General features: G+C 38.7%; 1 protein-coding gene across 2 annotated transcripts in view; it reads right to left on the reverse strand.

Annotated features, from left to right (window-relative positions):
- The window catches only part of LOC146469328 (uncharacterized), a 32555-nt gene extending 25914 nt beyond the window's left edge, over positions 1-6641 (reverse strand). The window contains exons 1-2 of one of the 2 annotated variants that reach the window (XM_085123351.1): positions 6283-6641; positions 5441-5525 (exon numbers count right to left, since the gene is read on the reverse strand). The gene's annotated coding sequence lies outside the window, so the exon portion shown is untranslated. Of the gene's footprint in view, positions 1-5440; positions 5694-6282 lie in introns of those variants that run through there. The other variant, XM_085123350.1, reaches the window with a different exon arrangement.
- Positions 6642-9285: the final 2644 nt, after the last annotated feature.

A 9285-nucleotide genomic window follows, 5' to 3' on the forward strand; every position in this document is an offset into this window, starting at 1 on the left:
TAAATTGATTCCGTCGCCGCACTAATATATTTAAAACGAATGCCATACCACTCGGTTCAGCGCATGAGATGTACGGTTTCTGAACCGGGACTTAAACGCCATGTTATATCCAAATGATGATTACGTACAATGTCTCTAAGTCTTCTTTAGGTATCTTATTGCATGGATATTTCGCGACGTTATTTTTGCGATTTTCGAGTGGGCGTATTTCTCGACATTAGAAAAAGTTGCCAATTTGTTCAAAGCTTTTGTAAGAAGTGCGATCTGAGGACTGAATTTCGCGATCGATTCTGTTTAAAAATGGGGAATAGTTTCTTGGCTTAATACGCACTTCGTAAAACCGCCGTTGTTTTAAACGTGAATATTGGCTCAACTGATCCCGGACCATTCAAAGAACTGCTTTAAATCAGTAGAACAGCAGAATAGCAAATAAATGGAACGAACCCATAACTCTAGCACGATAAAATGACTGTTTATTGAATAACAAAGTATGGTGATTTACTTATTCACATTAAAGAGAACTTTAGAAAGGAACTGTTGCAGGAAATAATTGAAAATAAAGATGAAGAAAGAGGGCTTGAAATATTCAAAATTCAAAAATAAATCTTTATTTTTGAAGCCTTCTTTGTTTGGATTTTAAGTGCCTGCAGGCAGTTTTTCAAAATGAAAGTGTCGCGAACAATTCATGTAATAAGGTAATCAAAATTTTCATTGCGGTTTTGTCCACACTTGTGTGTTTCGTTGTAATCATCTACGTAAAATGTTACCCCTAACTATTTATTAGTAACATCATCATAGAATAATGACAGAAAAACACCGAAAAGTTAGTGGACTCGAATGATTTCCGCCTCGAAGACTTGGCCTTAATTTGATGCCTTAACAAGAAATATTACTTTTTCCATTATTGCCAAGCAAAATTTAATCATCAAATTGTCAAAGTACTGAAAGTGTTAAAATGCTTTTTTCTATTTAAAGACAGCGTTGATTATCAGTGCTTTAGACTGGAAAAGCAAATTTTTAACTCTCTGCCGAAATTGGATTATTAAACAGACTTTATATAGAATAAGATCATACTTCAACAGGGAAGAGTGAATACCCACGTGGTTTTTATGGAAAATGGCGAACTGTGTCTCTACAATTTTTATAAGTGTTATTTATGGAACACGGCAAATTATAAGACACATTCTGATGACTGGTTGGCTTACTTTTGCTAATCGATATCTGCACAAGACCTTTAAGTACGCACTCCTAAATTTTGGATAGGAGTTATATTTACGAATGCTCATATTACTCGTCTAAAACGGACTAAATATGCAGCTATTTCTAGCACTTTGAAAAATCAAACCACACTTACACATCAATTGAAACCCATAAGCAATAGTCAAATGTTCTTGAAAGGTTCCTGTACTAGTGCACTGAATCTTACGGCTTGGTCAGGATGGGGAAGGTTGGCAAGTTGAAAAACTTAGACCAATCTTTTTTTTTTTTAATTTGTCTCTGTCTTTGTGTTATTCAAATATCGCTGAAAGTAATTTAAAGGGCTTATTCCGTTCACTAGAAATGTTCCTCTTGATGTCATATCAGCATCTTGCCAAGGTAAAGGCTGTATATTCACAATTTTCGAATAATTTTGACAAACTTACCACCAAAAATATAATTACGAGAAAAACACAGTCACTATATAGTAAAGGGATATCTATATTGCGTCGAAGATTCAAGAGCCCAACCTCTAGTTAGCTATGAGTTTCTTCCTCCTTATCTTTCTCAGAATAACCCTCCGCAGTTTTGCAGGTTTCCCTAACGGTTTATTGTTAACAAACGCTGCTGTTGATACATTTTTACACCCCACTGAAGCGAAGTTTTCTATAAATTTCCAAAGAAACAACGAGAAGCCGGAAGACCAGGACTCTATCGAATTAACGAATGTCGTTCATTTTGAAAGTGCGGAGCTTTAGTTCCTAGATCAACACGCTTCATCAAATATTGATTAATTCTGGAAAGCCGGAACTGGATAAAACCAAAATAAATTTAAAAAAATGCATGTGGATGCACTATCGATGCACTATCGGTTAAATGAGGTAATTGTGAACTAAAATCGACTGAAACTAATATCACAGAAAAACAACGCAAAACCACTCGGATGGTTTAATTTGAGATAAAAAAAAGTCCACCAAAAATCTAACGATGGACAATGCAATAACAAGCAGACAAACTACAACGATTCCACGTTGCGTTAACGGTATAAACTGACAAAAGACCTAAGTTAGGTGACTCAATGAAGAAACTCCAGGAATGTTAATTTGGGACATAAGCGAGCTACGTTAACGTGAGTTTCGAGCAAGGGGCCACTGGCATCTTTAATTTAGTGTCGTCGCTTGAATTTCGTCGACGCCCGCAGAGGACTGGTTCTGAGTTCTCATCTCACAGGGGGAGGGGGGGGGGGGGGGGGGCGAGATGTCTATTTTTCTTAGTGTGTGGCCTTGTACAACATACTGTAACTGCGAAAAATTTCGGACTTACAGTATTTTCGGATTTTAAACTTCGAAGGCAGAATTTTTGGGCGATTGCTCGTTTTGACGTTTTTTTCTTGACATTCCGGACGAAACGTAAGTTAGCTACAGGTAATACAAAGGTAATAGTTACACACGACCCCTCAAGCATGTAATGTTTTTATTCTCATCGTGTTTAAATAAAGGATCTTACTCACTTACTTAGCACCGGGACGATACAATATGTAAATAGGAATATGTTGAACACGGGTCCGTTTAACTGTTTGAAAGCAATAACTAGACGACATAAAACCGAGTACAACCAGAACAAAACAATACGAAGAGTATGCCGCATGAGTAGTAAAAGCCCAATGAGGCTGTTCACTTAATCTTTCATGTTGCTCACCAATTCAGTTCAAACTTGTACTGAAATTATACCCTAAAGTCAACATCGCTGAATTAATGACTCTAATCTGCGGGCTTCAGGCATGATTATCAAGGCAATATGTACACTAATGCCTGTTAGCTTTCTGACTCCGTCTGTTTTATTTTTCAAATGGTCACAATGACCAACAACCCACTTTCTCAAAGAATGGCCATGCTTAACTATGCGGCTTAACAACAAAATTCAAACGAATACTTGCCTTTATGAGGAACGGTAAGGCTTTTAATTCCACTTCTCATTTCTCCTTTCGCTGATTAGAGCACACGAAACTCCTTTCTATGGACTGAACCTTTGTGACACAAGTGAAATAATTTCGCGAGCGCAGCCGAGGTTTGTGTTCTTCACACGATGGTTTTCTTCAGTTACCATGACCGTGGTCAGACACTGGAAAATTCCCAAGCTTCTCCGCTTGCTCGATATTTATTTACTATCATTTACAATGCATTTTCAGAGTTTTGATTGGTTCAGCTGCCACGGGATAGCAGCAATTATAGCATACCCGAGAAATAGCGGTCATTGAATCGTCTTCTGGTCGTTTTTGTAAGTGTGCATGTTGTTTCTTTTTTGTTTTGTTTTTTTTGTTTGTTTTTTTTTTTTCCTAATAATACAATTATTCCACTCGCACTTGTTGGATGTGGGATGGTTATATACAACGTACCGCCTCGTTGGCTGTCTATATATCATCTCATAAACAGTACACGCCACCCTGACCAATTAGACGGCCCTAATGACGGTTTGGATTCGACAGTTGACAGAACAAAGATATCATTTTGGCGGTGAATGATAAGCCTGTATTAGCCAAACTTTCACAAATGAGGTTAAAATATTTCTTCATCGGCTGACTGTTAAAATATAAGCAACCATTGTACAGCTGGCATTGAATTCTGAGGTCCTAAAGTTTAACTTTCTCCTTTTATTGTAAACAGTGAAACCGCGAGAAAAACTCAAAATGGAATAAAACTTTTTTGTGAACTTATATAATTAGCCTGACCGGACTGACGTTTTTGATTGACATAATGAAAAATATTAAAATTGAAATTAAATAATATGTATACGTACGACACATTAAATCCCTCTATTGATCTTCAACTGCGTGAGTTCGTGCTGTAAAAGATCTCAACGTTTGCTATTGTTTTGTTACCTGGAAACTTCCAGATTCTAGATTCAATCTAGATCTTTTCAATAACACCACTTCCTGTGGAAAATAATTTAAAATACTGATCGCTATAAGTCTACTTTGGACAGCCTTTGATGTTCCGCTTGGATAACATTTGGCATTCCAGCGTGAAATGTACCTGTTTCTATGGTGTCATCGTTTGTCCATAGAATATTAGACAAACCATTGTTCGGCGATATGTCATTCGGTCAGCCAGTGTGGATATTTTTCGAGGTACGGGGTCGCAATTAGATATACAAACAACTCCAATGAAACAAAAGACGAGAAGGATGTTTAATTGAAACTGAATGGAAATGGGGTTAAAAGGAAAAACAAAGAAAAAATGTTTACCATTGAATAGGTTTGACATAGTCAAACAGTAATTTAGACTAGCAGTGGTGTGTGATACCTTCGACCACAAACTGTAGCTGAAAACTGAGAAACATGACGAGAACCTAACTCAGGACTATCTAGAAAGGCAATAAATTATTCCAGGTAGACACACATTAAGTTATTATGTAGGCCGAAAGAGGTTGATATCTTGTTCGGATGTGCCTTTTTCTTTCATCATTAATAAAAGCAAAGTACACCCACACTTTTTTTTTTTATTCGTAAAGGAATGATTCACGACAAAACGAACGCATTATCAAAAGAGTACCTGTGTTTACAAACTGGTGTTTCCAATAGCACGAACAGACAGCAAGTGTTATTACTACCCCCAAGCCCCTTTCCGGGTGAAATGCTCGTCAGCTGTGGGATTAAGTTAACCTTTCCTATAGCATTTTCTCAGGAACTGCTCGAGGCTTCGTTAGTACCCATTTAAAAGACAAAATGCAACAAATGAGGACGGGCGGACGGGCGGACGGGCGGACGGGCGGACGGGCGGACGGGCGGACGGAAGGATGGCGGTAACGTTAAGTCGTTGGCCATGTCCCCAACACATACTAATTTAGTAGAGGACATTGAAGAACTCACATAACTGCTCAAAAAAAGTAGCGAATGTAGTCCGGCCCAGTGTTTATGCTCTGGCCTTTGATGGTTCATTGGGTGGGCACCTCTGATGGGAACCCAAGACCCGTTCATGCCCTTCCAATTAGGCTTGTGCCTAATAAAACGGGTAAATTACGTTGAGCACTGAAAGCGCCATGCTTTAGGTTAGTGGAAAATTCGACACGCAAATCAGTGCGGGAACACCACCGTGCTTTAACACACGCTGGCGTATGTATAAATGTAGTCAATTTTCAAGACCTGTAGCATCTGGTTTAGTTTCATCTAAACTTAAACCAATTCAATTCTTTGGATGAAATCTCCATACTATGACCTAAATAAATAAAAAAGCTTTGGACTCACCATTCGAGACAATTCGAAGGAATTAGCAACTTTTCCCGTGGATGTAATGGGCACGATCATTGATACGGCAAACTCGCACAAACAGCTGCAGGAAGACAAAAGGCAAATGAATTGGATTTAAAAAGCAATACAAGATAAACAGTTGAGCTAAGACAAAAGGCGTGCTATTTGCTAATTAGAGGGAAATGTCAAGAGTTTCAACTGTATCAGATAAGGGTATTGCATGCAAATGAATAAAAGCACTTGTGCGCATATTTTGAACGAACCTTTTCGTTACCTTGTGCCAGTAGTCAACCTACATAAGTCAATAAAACTTGAGCGATCAGCCTGTAATTTAAGCCGCGACGACACCCTGTCAATGGATGCATGGTAATTATTCCAGGGTATTTAATCCAGATAAATTCTCGAATCTGATTGGTTGTAAGTACCACGGATTCAGTTTGAGCAGTAATAGGTAAGTTGCACTTAATTTTTTTAGAGCTTCTTAAAAAAAAAAAAAGGACTTTTACTTTTGCTCTTGAGTAAGAGAATGAGCTTTTTTGCCAGTGATAAAAAATCACTATGGTCTTTTTATTCACCAAAACGTTTTAGGCAATTAGCCATTGCTGCTTTTTTCTTCCAAGCTTCCTGTAATTTCATTAACTCTAATTTTTCTTTTTCATTAACTGTATGGCAACAGGCCTTCGTGTTATTCAATTCAGTCGGTTTGAAATCATACTCAAAATTAACAAAAACAGAATTTCCTTAATTTGTTCAACAGTCCGAATTGGGCTCCACAAGTCTTGTCATTAATTAATTTATAAGTACAACAGAGTCCCTTATCCCTGGAGTTGTTACCTTACCGCTTGTGTGTCTCGATGAGCCTTGGAGCTGTATCGGTGCACGTGGGAGTCTTGGCTCCCGTAGGTTTAACCTCGCCGGACAGGTCTCTCTGAGATGAGAGCCGCAGGGACACCACGGGGCTGAACAGCCTACTGACACCAGACGGAAGAAAGAAGATAACGATACAACGTTCTTTCTCTTGGGGTTCCACAAGGGTAACTAATGCATACGATCATTTTGGGTCTGGCATTCTCGCTTTACCAACAAAAGGGGGTCAATAACGAGTTCCCTGGCAACACCAATATACTTATTTCTACTTGCGATTCTTATTAGTGAACACGATAAAAAAAGGTCAAAAAGCGAAGTTCATTTAGTAGGAGGTTCAAAGTTTACCCATAAAGGACCAGTTCGAAATTGCGAAAGTGCTTTCCCTCAGATTTAACACTAGAAATACAAGCATGTGATCGTGTTAGGCCTTGCATTCTCGTTTAATCAGTTTGAAGGGGCAGGTAACAAGTCCCCTGGCAATAACTACAAACTTCTTTCTAATTGCAATTCCAATTAGTTAAGGGTAAGCGTTACGTCGAAAAAGAAATAAGAGGAGGTTAATACAGAAAGTTTCAATTTTACTCAAAAAGTAACTAACTGGATGTCAAAATGATCAGAGACGCTCCAATCTTTTATCGGAGCCGTGCTATTATTTCTCTGTTCCGTTGACGGTCTTCGAGTGCTGCTTAAATTTGAATAGAAGCTATCCAGCAATACTTAATGAAGGTGGCTTTGTAAGCTGATTGTTGTCTTATTTTGAACTTAATACTCCAGAACAGACGAAGGATATGACTTTTTTAATTGGAGGAAAAGAGCATTCAACCCAAAAAGCCAAACTACCGGTTTAACAGCTGAACAGAAACAAACAGAATATAAAAACAACAAACAATGGCTCTATTAAAACAAAAGGACAAGGCAGGGGAAGCAGGTGTGCAGAAACAAAAGACTCTGAATGATCTGTTAATTATGTGCAGACGAAAAGTTCTAAAACCGACAAGCGACAATAAACCAAACTGACTAAGCAGGTTCTTCATCATAAGTTATATACAGGAGCTTCATCTCATCGTTTGCCAATCATCCTGCAGAATTCAGAAACGATTTCAAAGAAATTAAAACAACCGAACTGGGTGCTAGACCTAAAATATGCAAGGATATTCCGCTCCATGGCTCTTCGATCTTCTTTCAATTAATCCATTAGTAAAATTAGCGTCGAGGAAACGCCGTTTCTGCCACCCGGCAAACGTACGGCAATAACAAATGCCACACGACGTTCAGAACCTTTACGAATCAAGAAAGGACCCTTTCCGTTCCGGACAGGCTGCGATTGTAATTGCCTCCTTGCAGTTACGAGCGACATGCAACAGGATTTCACCTAAAATCAACCAAATGAACCACTAAGGTAACTACAGTTTAGCTCCCGATTTAAACACATCTTCTAACGAGTAAACTCTACTTTTATTCCATTATTGATTTCTGTTGGGGCCATTTACTTTCATTCAAATTTGTACCCTAAAATTTCCAACTTAGTTATTTCGTTGATCACAGTGGCGTTTATACAGATTTCAAAGGAATTTGTTTTCTTTTACGCCTACAATAGCGACTATCATATTGATAGCCTGTGTAGTGAGGGAAGTTGTGGGGGAGGGAGAGGGGTGGGAAGCCTTGATTAAGTGGATGCGTGTTACGACAATGCCATCTTAGACCATGTCAGTAAAAACTTGTAAAAAAAGGTTTGTGTCCACATTTTCTCTCCGAGAAGCCGAGTGCAACGCACGAAGTGATCAATCAGCACGTACTTAATGTCACAACAGAAGCTGATTTTGTGATTGCCAGTATTCAGTGTTTAAAGGAGTAAAACTGTGGGCTCGTCAAAACAGGGCACAATTCGTAAAAATATACAGCGATACCACACACCAAAACACTCAATACTTTTATTATCCAACTCCACTTAGTACTGTTCGAATAACTCGCGAAACAAGTACGAATAAATCTCGTGATATTCGTACAGTCAGCTTTCTGGGCCCGGCCGGTTGTTCGACAATCGTTAATCCACAATTAAAGTTACCGAAGTTTCATCTCGCCCGTCCAACGTTAACGCCTATGGCACGTCCTTTTTCCCAAGACCCATAAGGAGATGGAACCTAATGCCTAGCGATATGGTGATGAATACCACATGCACTTTACAGGCGTTCAAGACGGCCTCCCTTCCTGCAGTTACATCGTTGCAGGCTCCTGGCCACCTACGCAGACTATAAGACGTTCCTGCGTATACCTGAATTAGCTCAAGCTATCTGGGTTTAGTACTTTAAGACTTTCTCGTTAAAATGGTTTTTAAGGCTAACAAAGAAAAGCCTAAGGAGGAACAAAAATATTTTTGAATAAACTTTATTGATTAGTAATTAAACTCGAATCAAAGTTCACGTTCGTCCAGGATTCATTTAATCGAGCTTTCAAAAACAGGAACCTGTACAGTAAAAACCGGTTTGGCGGTATTTGTACAATAAAAAACCGGTTTGCAAACGTCAGTTCTCCCTCATAGTTTTCTTTGAAACGAGTCAGATACGCTACGATATTCGTAGTTAGTAAATTGTACAGTGGAAATAGGTTTAGCGGTTAATTATGCAGTAAAAGACCGTTTTGCTAAAGCGCGTGCGCATTCATCCTGTTTCAGTTCTCCCTCGTAGTTTCCATCGCCACTCATGAGAAAAACTCAATTTGGATGATAACTGAAACTCTCGTTGGACATTTTGGTGCGTGGCATCGCTGTTTATTTTTACCTAACACGTCTTCGTTTAGGGCATTATTTCAACAGTTTGATTGTCATTTTGCTTAGTGTTATCAGTTGAGCGTGACCTTGACTGTAAAAGTGGTTTGTATTTAAATAATCATGTTTTTTAGATGCCTATAAGCTCGCGAAATAAAACTGAACATCAACTCCCAATTCGTAAAATACCAAGTTGTATCACACAACTTAC

This window comes from Pavona decussata, unplaced genomic scaffold, assembly GCF_977016875.1.
Source record: "Pavona decussata unplaced genomic scaffold, jaPavDecu1.1 SCAFFOLD_124, whole genome shotgun sequence".
Classification (NCBI taxonomy): Eukaryota; Metazoa; Cnidaria; class Anthozoa; order Scleractinia; family Agariciidae; genus Pavona; species Pavona decussata.